The sequence below is a fragment of the Bombina bombina genome, chromosome 7 (genome assembly GCF_027579735.1).
Source record: "Bombina bombina isolate aBomBom1 chromosome 7, aBomBom1.pri, whole genome shotgun sequence".
Classification (NCBI taxonomy): domain Eukaryota; kingdom Metazoa; phylum Chordata; class Amphibia; order Anura; family Bombinatoridae; genus Bombina; species Bombina bombina.
The window spans coordinates 371047003-371061596 of NC_069505.1; the positions used below are offsets into that span (position 1 = coordinate 371047003).

The 14594-nt window shown below is 38.9% G+C and overlaps 1 protein-coding gene across 1 annotated transcript in view; it reads left to right on the forward strand.

The window, feature by feature from the left end:
• LOC128666463 (uncharacterized) overlaps positions 1-14594 on the forward strand; it is a 263279-nt gene that overhangs the window by 36337 nt on the left and 212348 nt on the right. The gene's annotated exons all lie outside the window — the stretch shown is intronic.

Consider the following 14594-nt stretch of genomic DNA (forward strand, 5'->3'; position numbering starts at 1 on the left):
GATCACAGTAATGTCCATATAATATTAAATTTTATCAATATAAGTTAAGCCGTCTATTAAAGGATTTCCAATAATTTGGATATACTGAATTGAAAATATCATTAGGCTATAAGTATTCCAAAAATAAATGGCTAGATTACGAGTCTTGCGTTAGCCTTAAAAAGCAGCGTTGAGGGGTCCCAACGCTGCTTTTTAACGCCCGCTGGTATTACGAGTCAGGCAGGAGAGGGTCTACCGCTCACTTTTTTTCCGCGATTTTAGCTTACCGCAAATCCCCTTACCTCATTTGATTGAGGTAGTTTTTTGTAAGTAGGAAGTTCTGTCATCATTGTTTTTTTGGGAACACCAACTTACCTATTTTTTAGATTCAAGTTTTTTCACTTGGGAACTTTTGACACTTGAAGGCTCTATTTATAGGACACTTTATTTTTGGAATACTTATAGCCTAATGATATTTGCAATTCAGTATATCCGAATTATTAGAAATCCTTTAATAGAAGGCTTAACTTATATTGGTAAAATTTAATATTATATGGACATTACTGTGATCCCTACCAGTGAGAAATATATAACTGGTAGATACATTTTAACGTTATTTTTAAAGTGAATTTTTATGTATATGTATTAACTGTCCTTCAATTTTAGACAGGAAGGTGGTCTTGTCCTGCGCCCGTAACCACTCATTTCAACTATTTTTTCTATTCATTGACAGCTTACCTCTAGTGGTGGGGACCTCAATTGGTAATCAGCATAACGTGACTTTCCTGAGTCTATAATTGAGGTGTAGGGACATTTAGATACCACCACCAAGCGCTGTAATTGTTCTTTTTATCTATCTATCTATCTATCTATCTATATGTTATTAATAAAGTTTTGGGGAAAAGGATAGTGTGAATGAAATTTAAAGGGTTCAAATAAATGAGTAACAAATGTGGATTAAGGTGATAGGGTCACAATAGCTATATGGTTAGTTAGGTTAACAATTTAAAGTTATGATAGGTCCTCACGGCTAATATATTGGTAGCAGCAGAATTAAATCACATCAGCTATACTAATAATTACATTCAAATGTTTTCCATGTTAAGTACAGTGGTAGTGACCATAATGTCTTAGTTAGCTCTCAAAAGGCAAGATACTGCCTCCTGCTTTTTGTGGTAAAGAATATAGGTAATACAAATGGGTTTGTCTACATGTCTAGTGCTTTAAAAGGGGTATTTAGTTTGCTTGGCAGAGGTCAAGATAGTGACATAAACCTGTATCTGGTGATAAGGCTCTCAACCCATATATAATGTAAAAGTACAGTTAAAGTGTGACTATACACACCCCATTCAGTATCAAGGTCTATAAAATAACAAACATGGTAAACCCCGCCATCCCGGCCGCTGATAACCGAGTCACCATGTAATGTGTAGGTGGTAATATTATACTGTAAGGTAAGGAGGTATGATCCATCTCACAGTTCAATAAAATTACTACATGTGGGAGTAAAGATACAAGGATACGAGGTATTACGAGTCTTGCAGGTACAGGTGTACCGCTCACTTTTTTAAGGGGGTATTGGGTGGGTTTTAGAGTAGGGTTGGTTGTGTGGGTGTTGGGTTTTAATGTTGGGGGGGATTTGTAATTTTTTTTACAGGTAAAAGAGCTGATTACTTTGGAGCAATGCCCCGCAAAAGGCCCTTTTAAGGGCTATTTGTAATTTAGTGTAGGGTAGGGCTTTTTTTATTTTGGGGGGGATTTTTTATTTTGTTAGGGGGATTAGATTAGGTGTAATTAGTTTAAAAATCTTGTAAATTTTTTTATTATTTTCTGTGATTTAGTGGGGGGTTTTTGTACTTTAGCTAATTTTATTTAATTGTATTTAATTGTATTCAATTTAGGGAATTAATTTAATTATAGTGTAGTGTTAGGTGTTAGTGTAACTTAGGTTTTATTTTACAGGTCAATTTGTCTTTATTTTAGCTAGGTAGTTTATTAAATAGTTAATAACTATTTAGTAACTATTGTAGTTAAAATAAGTACAAACTTGCCTGTAAAATAAAAATAAACCCTAAGTTATATTGTAGCTATCTTAGGGTTTCTTTTATAGGTAAGTATTTAGTTTAAAATAGGAATAATTTAGTTAATGTTAGGAGTTTTATTTAGATTTATTTCAATTATATTTAAGTTGGGGGGGGTTAGGGTTATTCTTAGGTTTAGGGGTTAATAAATTTAGAATAGTGGTGGAGATGTTGGGGACGGCAGATTAGGGGTTAATAAATATAATGTAAGTGTCAGCGATGTTGTGGGTAGCAGATTATTGGTAATAAGTGTAAGATTAGGGGTGTTTAGACTCGGGTTCATGTTAGGGTGTTAGGTGTATACATAACTTATTTCCCCATAGGAATCAATGGGGCTGCGTTAGGAAGTTTTACGCTGCTTTTTTGCAGGTGTTAGACTATTTTCAGCCGTCTCTCCCCGTTGATTCCTATGGGGAAATCGGGCACAAGCATGTTACACCAGCTCACCGCTGACTTAAGCAGCGCTGGTATTGGAGTGCGGTAATGAGAAAAATTTTGCTCAATGCTCACTTCTTGTCTTTTAACGCCGGGTTTGTAAAAACCCGTAATACCAGCGCTGTAGGGAAGTGAGCGGTGAGCATAAACTGCTTGTTAGTACCGCATAGCCTCTAACGCAAAACTCGTAATCTCGCCGTATGTTTCCCTCAATGGAGCACATGTCATACTATACTAAAAAAGAGAAGTATTGTCAATAACTGTCTGGAAAAGTTTCCTAAATAACTGAGGTCAATCCTAGTGGACACTATTGGGAGCACTGGGGAATATAAGTAAGTAACAATAGAACAGAAGATATATTATCCATGGCTCTTGCAAGGAGTGTGGTTAGTTCAAGATGGCAAGTTTTAGTAAGCCTACGTTTAGCCTACTCCAGAGTGATTGTTCTCTTTGTGCCCCACAAATACGTTACCAGCTATCAGTAGAGCTAGTCCCAGAGTATTGAGAATGTTTGTGTGCAGACTCCATGCTTTTTGTAGCTTGAGAAGCAGGAACATATTGCAGGGCTGATTGTTATTCGCTTTCACAGTCTTCTTTAGCAGCAGCTTGTGTCCATGCATTGTCCCGGCTGGGAGCGAGTGTGTATGGGTGATCTCTCTCTTCAGGTACTGTAGTCCCAGTGTTGTGGGTCTGACCATGCTCCGATTTCCATTGATGGCTAAAGCTGTGCTACTGGGTTTATACGTAGGGACTTTCTTCTTTATTGGGTCTGACAGGATCTCTTCTCTGATCTCTGATTTCAGTAAGTTTTCGCTCTCACATGGCGTTTGGATTTTTATTATCAGACATGGTGTCTGGAGTCATGGGTCTCTCTGTTAGGAGGTTTAGAATAAATGGATGTATGTTGGAAACCGCATTTACGGGATCTTTGTGAGTAAGGAAGTTAGGAGCTTCTGTATCAGTAGCTCCAACTTCACAAGTTGCAGGAGCTCCTGCCGAGTTCCTTATGAGCTGATCTTTGGGTTGCGGTGTTGTCCCCTCAATGTTTAGAGCAGTTATGAGAAGGCCACAAAATTCCCTCTTCAGATTCCGATAGTAGCCATCTATGAGCTGGGTCATTTTGAGAATCCCATCTTCGCAGACCCTCCGTCTGTGATGTGAAGTTCAGGTAAGTCACTATTAAGGCACCTTGTAGTCACTATAATTGAGCCAGGGAGTCCTTTTAGTAAATCTTCTAAAAGATGTAGTAGCAAAAGATGGCAAGTTTTATTCTGTTATATGAAGCACACAAAGTGCTGCTTGAGGACAAGGCCGAGGGCGCCCTGCCGGGGGGTATAGTGAAGGTCGAGATCTTGAAACGGCTCCAGGCGCAGATGCTAGCAGCAATTCTTGTGATTCTAGGCACAATAGTTGTGGCTTTCAAAATTTAAACAGCTCTCGTAAAATGTTACATGGATCAATCTGCTAAAGAATGGATATTTAAAATTTTCAGAGAAAAACTGTAGCAGCATGCAGCTATGCGACTGATCATGGCTGCTGCCCAGAAGTTCCCCCAAAGCTCAATAATTCTAATATTTTTCTATTGGGTATTTTCAAATCTATAAACCAGGTACGATAATTTATTTTAAATAGTCTATTTTAATCACTACAATGAAAGGATTCTCTTTTCAAATGAAAAGTTTTTCATTATAATACAAAATTGATTTGCATAGGGAAACCCTAAAGGGACATGAATCCCAAAATATCATAATAAAGGGACATTTTACACCAAATTTTGTTTGCCTATTTAAATAAAGCTTTCAGTGTAGATACATTTTGCAATATACCTACATTAGCTATTTTTTTGATAATGCTGCTAAAAATGAGACAGAAAATTGAAGTGCTTTCACTGTATAGGAATACAGACTTTGAAGACACTGGGGCTGTATCAAAGGTCTTGCGGACTTGATCCGACAGTGCGGATCAGGTCCGCAAGCCCTCTCTGAATGCGGAGAGCAATACGCTCTCCGTATTCAGCATTGCACCAGCAGCTCGCAAGAGCTGCTGGTGCAACGCTGCCCCTTGCAGACTCGCGGCCAATGGGCCTCCAGCAGGGGGGTGTCAATCAACCCGATCGTACTCGATCGATTTGATTTCCGGCGATTCCTGTCCGCCTTATCAGAGCAGGCGGACAGGGTTATGGAGCAGCGGTCTTTAGGGCCCCACTCGGTAGAAAGATAGGAATTTATCATCACTCCCTAAGTAGCTTTCTTACATGGAGCAAGTCCCTATCTGACAACCTTGGCTTTCGCTGCTGAAACTCTAATGGAGCTCTGAGTTTCTTTGCATAAATCTGAAGAGCTGCATCCACAAAGCAGCTTGAACTTACTGAGCAGTTTTCCCTCCTGTGTTGTGTAGTTCCTTTTTGCGATATCACTTCCCCCCCCCCCCACTGTCACCCGGCAGTTTGCTTAGCCTCTGCACTCAACGTACATAAATCTTACACACAGATCTGTAAAATGATCATCTGTAAAACGATCATACAGATCTGTGTGTAAGTTTTTTAAGATAGGCTGTCTGTCCCAGTCGTAAAGGCATTCACGTATAGTAAGATTTGAGATGTTGAGGGTCCTATGACAATGTGGGGGGGTCCAAATTAAATTGTGAAGCTGTAGATAGAAGGGGAGGGAGTCTTGTTCAATGTCCCACCATCTGCTTATGTTTTGTTTGGAGCTCCATTGTGTGATATGTGTTAGCATGACTGTATCATAATATTTGATTATAGAAGGGGAGGCAAGGCCACCATGGTATCTAGGGAATTGTAAAATTTTATTGGAGACTCAGAGAGTTTTGCCCTGCCAAATACATTTTGTAAATTCGCTCTGAAATTGGAGAAGGAGGCATCTAGGGATTGTAATGGGTAAACTCCGAAATAACTAATGTTGAGATTACGAGTTTTGTGTTATGAGCTGTGCTAATGAGCAGTTTTTTCTCACCGCTCACTTACCTGCAGCGCTGGTATTATGGGTTTTCAGAAACCCAGCGTTAAAAGGCAAGAAGTGAGCGTAGAGCAAAATTTAGCTCCATATCTCACTTCAATACCAGTGCTGCTTAAGTCAGCGGTGAGCTGGTTGCACATGCTCGTGCACGATTTCTCCATAGACATCAATGGGGAGGGCCGGCTGAGAAAAAGTCTAACACCTGCAAAAAAGCAGCTGAGAAAAAGCCGGCTGAGAAAAAGTCTAACACCTGCAAAATTGATTCCTATGTGGAAACACATTTTATGTCTACACCTAACACCCTAACATGAACCCTGAGTCTAAACACCCCTAAACTTAATCTGCCGCCCCGACATCACTCTGCCGCTCCGCACACCGCCGCCACCTACATTATACTTATGAACCCCTAATCTGCTGCCCCAACATCGCCGACACCTACATTATATTTATTAACTCCTAATCGGCTGCCCCCAATGTCGCCACAACCTACCTACACTTATTAACCCCTAATCTGCCGCCCCCAACGCCACCGCCACTATATTAAATTTATTAACCCCTAAACCTAAGTCTAACCCTAACCCTAACACCCCCTAACTTAAATATAATTGAAATAAATCTAAATAAAATTACTATCATTAACTACATTATTCCTATTTAAAACTAAATACTTACCTATAAAATAAACCCTAAGCTAGCTACAATATAACTAATAATTACATTGTAGCTAGCTTAGGGTTTATTTTTATTTTACAGGCAAGTTTGTATTTATTTTAACTAGGTAGAATAGTTATTAAATAGTTATTAACTATTTAATAACTACCTAGCTAAAATAAATTTGCCTGTAAAATAAAATCTAACCTAAGTTACACTAACACCTAACACTACACTATTATTAAATAAATTACCTAAATTAAATACAATTAGCTAAAGTACAATAACCCCCCACTAAATTACAGAAAATAATAAACAAATTACAAGATATTTAAACTAATTACACCTAATCTAATAGTCCTATCAAAATAAAAAAAGCCCCCCCAAAATAAAAAAAAACTAGCCTAAACTAAACTATCAATAGCCCTTAAAAAATCAGCTCTTTTACCTGTAAAAAAAAATACAAACACCCCCCAACAGTAAAACCCACCACCCACACAACAAACCCCCCAAATAAAAACCTAACTAAAAAAAACCTAAGCTCCCCATTGCCCTAAAAAGGGCATTTGGATGGGCATTGCCCTTAAAAGGACATTTAGCTCTATTGCAGTCCAAAGCCCTAAGCTAAAAAATAAAACCCACCCAATACACCCTTAAAAAACCTAACACTAACCCCCTGAAGATCGACTTAATGTTCTGAAGACTGGACATCCATCCTCAAGGAAGCAGCAGAAGTCTTCATCCAAGCCGGGTGAAGTGGTCCTCCAGACGGGCAGAAGTCTTCATCCAGACAGCATCTTCTATCTTCATCCATCTGACGCGGAGCAGGTCCATCTCCAAGACATCCGACGCAGAGCATCCTCTTCATCCGGAGTCTTCTTACTGAATGAAGGTTCCTTTAAATGACGTCATCCAAGATGGCGTCCCTTATATTCAGATTGGTTGATAGAATTCTATCAGCCAATCGGAATTGGTAGAAAAAATCCTATTGCATTCTATTGGCTGATTGGAACTGATAGGGCTATTAGATTAGGTGTAATTAGTTTAACTATCTTGTAATTTGTTTTTTATTTTCTGTTATTTAGTGTTTGTTTGTTTTTTGTGATTTAGCTAATTTAATTTATTTAATTGTATTTAATGTAGGGAATTTATTTAATTGTTTATTTATTTAATTGTAGTGTAGTGTTAGGTGTTAGTGTAACTTAGGTTAGGTTTTATTTTACAGGTGAATTTGTATTTATTTTATCTAGGTAGTTATTAAATAGTTAATAACTATTTAGTAACTATTCTACCTAGTTAAAATAAATACAAACTTGCCTGTAAAATAAAATTAAACCCTAAGCTAGCTACAATGTAACTATTAGTTATATTGTAGCTAGTTTAGGGTTTATTTTATAGGTATTTAGTTTTAAATAGGAATAATTTAGTTAATAATAGTAATTTTATTTAGATTATTTTAAATTATATTTAAGTTAGGGGGTGTTAGGGTTAGGGTTAGACTTAGGTTTAGAGGTTAATAAATTTAATATAGTGGCAGCGACGTTGGGAGCGGCAGATTAGGGGTTAATAAATGTAGGTAGGTGTCAGCGATGTTAGGGACAGCAGATTAGAGGTTAATAATATTTAAATAGTGTTTGTGAGGCGGGAGTACGGCAGTTTAGGGGTTAATATGTTTATTCTAGAGGCGGCATTTATGGGTAATAGGTAGTTTATGGGTGTTAGTGAACTTTTTAGCACTTTAGTTATGAGTTTTATGCTACGGCTTTGTAGTGTAAAACTCATAACTATTGACTTTAGAATGCGGTAGGAATCTTGACAGGAGAGGGTCTACCGCTCACTTTTTGGCCTCCCAGGACAGACTTGTAATACCGGCGCTATGCAATTCCCATTGAAAATAGACTATAGGCAATTTACGTAAGTCGATTTGCGGTAAGGCCAAAAAAGTGTGCAGTGACCCTAAACCTACAAGACTCGTAATACCAGCTGTAGTGAAAAAGCAGCGTTAGGACCGGCTAACGCTGCTTTTTCAGTTTACCGCAAAACTCGTAATCTAGGTGTATGTTATCTTAGGGAGGAAACTCATCTTAAAAGGCTGATACGGCCTTAACATGAAATGGATTGGAAGTTCCATTTGTGTTTGAGGTACCGCAACTAGTTTAATAGGGGCAGGTAATTGTCTGATTATTTGTGAGATATTGTTTGAGAGGATAACTCCCAAGTGTTTTACCAACTCATTTGACCAGATAAACTGGTACTGAGATTTGAGATTTTGGATGTGGTCCTAATGGAAGCCACAGGTGTAAATTTTAGTCTAAGTAAGGTTTGATTTATAGTAAGACAGTTCTCGAAAGTTATCTAAGAGTCTTGGGATTGTTCTCGCCGGTGTGGTAGAGAAAAGGGCCAGGTAACCATCTGAACCAGGGGCCTTGAATGGTTATAATTTTGTAATGACTTTAATTTACATTTAATTTCGGTTAAGGTGAAGGGCTTGGCAAGTTCGGCTCCTTTTTCAGGCAAGAGGTATGGGAGGTTGAGATCTCAAAGATAAGAGTGGATGTGATGTTGGGGTACTGAATGGGTTGTTTTAGATTGCTTAATATTGTATAGGGAGGCACACTATTCTGAGAATATTTCGCCTATCTGTGTATCAAAATGTTTGGCCTGCGTGCATGAGGTGATACATTTGTATGGCTGCAGTGCGGTGTCATAACTTATTAGCTTAAAGTGTATCAGTTTTGTTACCCTTGTAGTAGAATAGCTATCTGAATTTTAGCAACCGGCTTTGAGTTCTGCGCAATTCAATCTCTTGGATATGGGTAGTTAACTGCAGGGATAGTGAGGATTGGTTTAGATGTTTAAGGTTTCTGAGTTTGCAGTGGGTTTGCGACAAAGAGAGGGGCCAGTTGTCGTTTCAACTGGGCCTGTTGTTTTTATAATAAAACCCATAATTGAGGCCCTAACTGCCCCCCACAGGGTGTCCTCATGGACTTGTTAAATATCATCGGTTTGTATAAGGGAGATAATATCCTTTTTTAGGTCCTCCTGTAACGGGATATCAGAAAGGACCGTAGTGGGCAGTTTCCAACTAAATTTAGAATCATAGTTATCAGGGGAGAGTATTGTGACCGTGATTTGATTGTGGTCCGACCAGGGGCATAAGGAGATGTCCGCTAGCCTTACTGTATCTAGGGTAGGGGCTTGAGCGAACACATAATCAAGTCTTGAATAAAGTCTATGTGGGTGTGAATAATGTGTGTAGTCTCTGGTAGTATTCAAATTGTGACATGATAGTTTTAAATTTATAGGTTAAATGTGTAGAGTGGGTGTTTTTCTTTGGGGACCCCGTAAATGTGCGGCCTAGGTCACAATCCCAAACCATGTTAAAATCATCAGCTAGTAGAACCTTTCCCTGTTTGTGTCTGTCTATCGTTTGCAGTTTTTTCTTTTAGCATTTTGGTTGGGAAGGTATACTGAGGCTAAAAAATAAGCTGAAGAAGTGCAGTAAAACTACATGTACAAAGACAGCCAACAGTTGGTATACCTAGGACATGCTACTCACTCTTCTCTGCGAAAGAAGATACGTCCTGCGAGAGGGGGAAAAGGCAGATGGAGTTGACATGCTCAGAAAAGCTAAGCAGGAAAGGGAGAGGAAAGAGGACAGGTGTCTGTGAGCACAAGATAGAGCTGTTTACAACAGAGTACAATACAATATTAACATTTAAGTGAAAAATTTAAGCATGTGCACAATTGGAGGATGTAGACTGTAACAGCAGTTACTATACTATAAGTTAGTCACAAGATGAGAGGCTTCAATATGGGAGCCAAATATAATAGATTCGGCCTTAAAGTCTTATAGTGTGTGGGGCTGTCAGCAGCAGTGATAAAAGGCAATGATCTCACCAGTAAGATGTTGAGGCTTGACCCAGGGAACCACTATTCTGGTGGCTGTGTATGCCGGTTCACAATCAATTCTGTAGGTGTGGTTACTGTTTTGTTGGTGGGTAAGCAATCCTGCTTTGGATGAGGCCTAGGGAGCAGCCCTTAAATTTGCCCATGTGGGCTCAGGAACTGCAGCACGTTGCCACCCGTTGTGCTGGGGCAAGTCTGTCCACCTCCAATCTTGTGGTATACTGGCGGCGTTTTGGTTTGAGGTCCTCCGGTTCTCGGCAGCTGTGTACTGTCGCGTGTAGAGGACTGTGGCCTAGGATGACGGCTGTTCTCGCCACAATGCAGGAGTGGTGGTTGCAGAGCTCTTCCGGACTAGGCCACTGTTAGCACACTTAGGACCACGGCTGTTTGAGGTGATGGGTCTCGCAGGGTACCGACTGGAGTTAGGTTGCATGGGACGGCCGCTTGCACAGGCCTATGTCCCAAGATGGTGGCTCTTCTGACAGCGAGGCAAATGTTGCGGCAATGGGCCCCTCTGCAGCCAGTACTTCACTAGTTAGGTAGAGGTAGCAGCAGACTAGGATGGTATGTGTCATGTTCTGTCTCAGGATATCATGTGAGAGCCTCATTGTCTGGAACAGTTGCTTTAAAGGAAGATTAGTAGAAGCCATACTGATTGAAAATGAAAACAATTTATTTAAACAACAAAATACTTTGTTTAAGCAAATACTTGCAGAATATTTAAATATGCTACTCAGGTATGTTAAGACCACATACAGAAGGAGTGAAAATAAAGAAAACTAGTAAGCAGAGATGCAGATTCAAAAAGGAAAGTCTTTCTCTTGGTAATAACTGAAATGTAAGATTTGCACAAGGCAGAAAACAACTTGCAAACTGGTAACAGGTTTAAAGGTAAAGTCTCTCTCCTTGTAATTGCTGAGTGCAGGAATTGCACAATGCAGGAAACAACTTGCAAACTGGTAACAGGTTTAAAGGTAAAGTATCTCTCCTTGTAATTGCTGAGTGCAGGAATTGCACAATGCAGGAAACAACTTGCAAACTGGTAACAGGTTTAAAGGTAAAGTCTCTCTCCTTGAAATTGCTGAGTGCAGGAATTACACAATGCAGGAAACAACTTGCAAACTGGTAACAGGTTTAAAGGTAAAGTCTCTCTCCTTGTAATTGCTGAGTGCAGGAAATGCACAAGGCAGGAAACAAACTTGAAGATTGGTAACAGGTTTAAGGGTAAAGGCTTTCTCCTGGTAATACCTTGTAAACAGGTGCAAAGGAAAACTTTCTCCTGGCAATGGCCAAGTGCAGGAATTGCATAAAGCAGGAAACAAACTTGTAGATTGGTAACAGGTTTAAAGGTAAAGGCTTTCTCCTGGTAATACCTTGTAAACAGGTGCAAAGGAAATCTTTCTCCAAAGAAATACAGGAAACAGGTTCTGACTTGACAAAACAGATCCAATGTGAAGACACTAATGCAGACTAAAAGCCATCCTTAAATAGGGAGGTTTTGCACAGGGTTGGTTCTGATTAATTCCAGAATTGAGAACACCTGTGTGTTGCACAGGTGTAATAACAAGTAAGGCAAATAGTTATTTATCAGATCTTTTAAGATCCATGCTATTGTTGGAACTGGCTGTGGCTCAACATGTAAGCAAACAGAAATAGCAACCACAGAGCCACAGGTTCAAATCCCTATACAGCCCTTCTTAGCAGAATGCCTCCCAGACCTTTTCTTTTTCTTTTTAGTCTGGAGGCTTGGTTCATGACAGTATGCCTCTGACCTGTATAGATGATGATTTCAGGTTAAGGCCAGGTCTGTTTCTCCTGCAGGAGCCAGCTACCACCCCGGGTAAGGGGGTATGATGGGAGGGGAACACAGGTCCGGGTTGTCCTCGGTGCCGGCAAGGTTGTAGTAGCAGTTGTGGCACAATTGAGGAACCAAAATAGCCGGTTTGTGATATAAAAAACTAGTTTAACGGTATAAGACACAGAGCTCTGCAAAGTGCGTCTGCATGCTTCTCTAGTTAGCTCCGCCCCCGATTAATCTTTTTATATTACAATCTCAAAGTGTTTAATGTCCCTTTAACATTCTCTTTATTTTAAAGGCATGTGAACAAAACACTGTGAATTCAAGTTTTGATTTTGAAGCATGTTATATAATCTAAACTTTAAAGAATTCATGAAAAATAATAAAAATTGGAAAAAACACACAATATTGTCTAAAATTCAAATTTTGGTTAAAATATATAAATATCTTATGAAGGACATAGTTTTATAAAAGAATAATTTTATTAGTGTTCCTGGGACATATTGTCCATATACGACGGAATTAAAGAGACAGTCTACACCAGAATTTGTATTGTTTAAAAAGAAAGATATTCCCTTTATTACCCATTCCCTAGTTTTGCATAACTAACACAGTTATAGAAATACACTTTTTACCTCCGTGATTACCTTGTATCTAAGCCTCTGCAAACTGCCCCCTTATTTCAGTTCTTTTGACAGACTTGCACCCTCTAGTGGTGAAAAACTGTCAAAATGCCCTGAGAGAAGAGGCGGCCTTCAAGGGCTTAGAAATTAGCATATGAACCTCCTAGGTTTAGCTTTCAACTAAGAATACGAAGAGAACAAAGCACAATTGGTGATAAAAGTAAACTGGAAAATTGTTTAAAATTGTTTAAAATTACATTCTCTGGGGCCTATCTATCAAGCTCCGAAAGGAGCTTGATGGCCCGTGTTTCTGGCGAGTCTTCAGACTCGCCAGAAACAACAGTTATGAAGCAGCGGTCACAAAGACCGCTGCTCCATAACCCTGTCCACCTGCTCTGAGCAGGCGGACAGGAATCACAACAATTCAACCCGATCGAGTACGATCGGGTAGATTGATACCCCCCTGCTGGCGGCCCATTGGCCGCGAGTCAGCAGGGGGCGGCGATGACCCAGCAGCTCTTGTGAGCTGCTGGTGCAATGTTAAATGCAGAGAGCGTATTGCTCTCTGCATTCAGCGATGTCTTGCGGACCTCTCGATCTGAATCATGAAAGTTTATTTTGGACTAGCTGATTTTTATGTCTTCCTATTTGCTCAAGATCCAATGTATTTTGTCCTCTGTGAAAGTTTTTTTTTTTTATTATTATTGGAAAAACTCATAAATTGCTCAATCTGAAGACGAATAAAACCAAATTGTAGTAGTGACATCGCTGCATGGATTTTCATGTGTTTCACTACAGAAACATACATCATTTATTGTTGAATATTCTACTAATAAAGGTCTGCCTCTCAAAATAGAGTTGACCAATTTAACTTATTTAAAGTGATAGGAAAGTCAAAATTAAACTTGCATGATTCAGATAGAGCAGGTCATTTTAAGACACTTTTAAATTCACTTCTATTTTCAAATGTGCTTTGTCCTCTTAGTATCCCTTGTTAAAAAATGAATACACACATATCATACACTAGTGGGAGCTGCTGCTAATTGGTGCCTGCACACATTTGTCTCTTGTGATTGGCTAAATAGATATTTTCAGCTTCCTGTCAGTAGTGCAATGCTATCCCTTCAGCAATGGATAACAAGAGAATGAAGAACATTTGATAATAGAATTAAATTGGAAAGTTCTATCTAAATCATAAAAGAAAATTTTGGGGTTTACTATCCCTTTAAAATATTTTGTTTAAAGGGACAGTTCACCCAAAAACTTTATCCCCTTTAAATTATTCCCAATGATCCTTTCTACCTGCCAGAGTGTATTAAATTGGTTGCAAGTAGCTCCTTTACTCATATTTCTGCATTTGAAATAGCTGATTTAACCTGTGGTTTCCCAACCTATACTGAAAGTTTTGTTACTGGTGTATACGCTATTGACAAGCCTAAGTAAACACAATCAGCAGAAGGAATTAAACTCATAGTGGGGGGCAGGATAGTTAAGTAATAAAATGATAATTTTCCATTGTTCTCTCTATGTATTGAGCTTTGGTGTTCCAGACAAATATAAGATAAGGAAGCAAGTGTGTGTGAATAAAAGTGATAACATAATGAGATCTGATATTACCTGAAGCTCAACCCATTGTATTAGGCTGTGGTTTCAAAGCATAAAACCAGCTACTTCATAGACACAAATAAACCCGAAAATGCAATTTCTCAAATATTTTATACTCTGCAGTTGGTATAACAAGTAATTTAAAATACATTTATGGAAAAACAATTTTACAGTGTACTGTCCCTTTAAGTGCTTTCAAAAGTATTGTTTAAAGGGACATAATACTCATATGCCAAATCACTTCAAAGTGATGCAGCATAACTGCAAAAAGCTGACATGAAAATATCACTTGAACATCTCTATGTAAAAAAGTAAGATATTTTACCTCAGAATTTCTTCATGCTTACAAGAGTTAGTGCTCTGGTAACAGTTGCATGAAAAAAAATAGCCAATTAGCAAAGGCAGTGCAGAACTCATGCTTTTGTTTGCTGTGATCTCATGAGATTTAACTGAAATCTTGTGAGTTTTCATAGTAAACTTCCTTAACCTTAAACATATGCCAGATGCACACTCACTTGCAAGTCCTGGGACAAGC